Source organism: Condylura cristata, unplaced genomic scaffold, assembly GCF_000260355.1.
Source record: "Condylura cristata isolate star-nosed mole 26May11 unplaced genomic scaffold, ConCri1.0 scaffold00030, whole genome shotgun sequence".
Lineage (NCBI taxonomy): Eukaryota > Metazoa > Chordata > Mammalia > Eulipotyphla > Talpidae > Condylura > Condylura cristata.
The window spans coordinates 6555701-6556406 of NW_004567131.1; positions in this window are offsets into that span (position 1 = coordinate 6555701).

Here is a 706-nt window from a genome sequence, read left to right on the forward strand (position 1 = left end):
TTCCAGTCCAGCAAAACTCCTGCCATAGGATCACCCTGAAAAACGTGCAATGACGCTGACTCCTGGATTCTATGCTGACGTGCTATAAACGACGGTAAACTGGGATGACTTTGGGCAATGACAATGCAGCACCCACCGGGCTTGCATACAGCAGGCTCTGTGGGTGCCTGAAATTGGAATGAATCCCTGCTGCCTGATCAACGATCGAGCTGCGCTTCCCAGGGTCCGGAGACCATCTCAGTCCTGAGTGTATATAGCTTGGTTGTCCATTATTTTGCCCTGGTGACCCCGGCGATGGCCAGTTCCTCACGGACCCGATCATGCACTGAATATTTCCAGAGTTCCATTACGTCGCGTGTGGCACTTTTTGAGACTCCCAGTGGAATTTCTGGCCCATCGAACCAGGGATCTACAGCCGACAGGAGCTCCCAGCAGGGCAGTGGGCCAGGAGGGGAGCGGGTAGCGCCCACCACCCCACCGCAGTCTCCCTGCATTCTGTTCTTGCCATCCTAGTGTTCTGTCCGATTCACGGTTGCCCTTCGCTGGTTTTCGCCACCAGCGTGTTCTGGACGTACCCCACTCGGTGTTTACAACGTGTTTACACGCCCCAGGTCAGCAGCAGCCGAGCTCGCCAGCGCCCCTAGCCCCTCCCCCTCTCTCTCGGGTAACAGCGGGAGCCGACCGAGTGCCCTCGCGGGTCGTCACG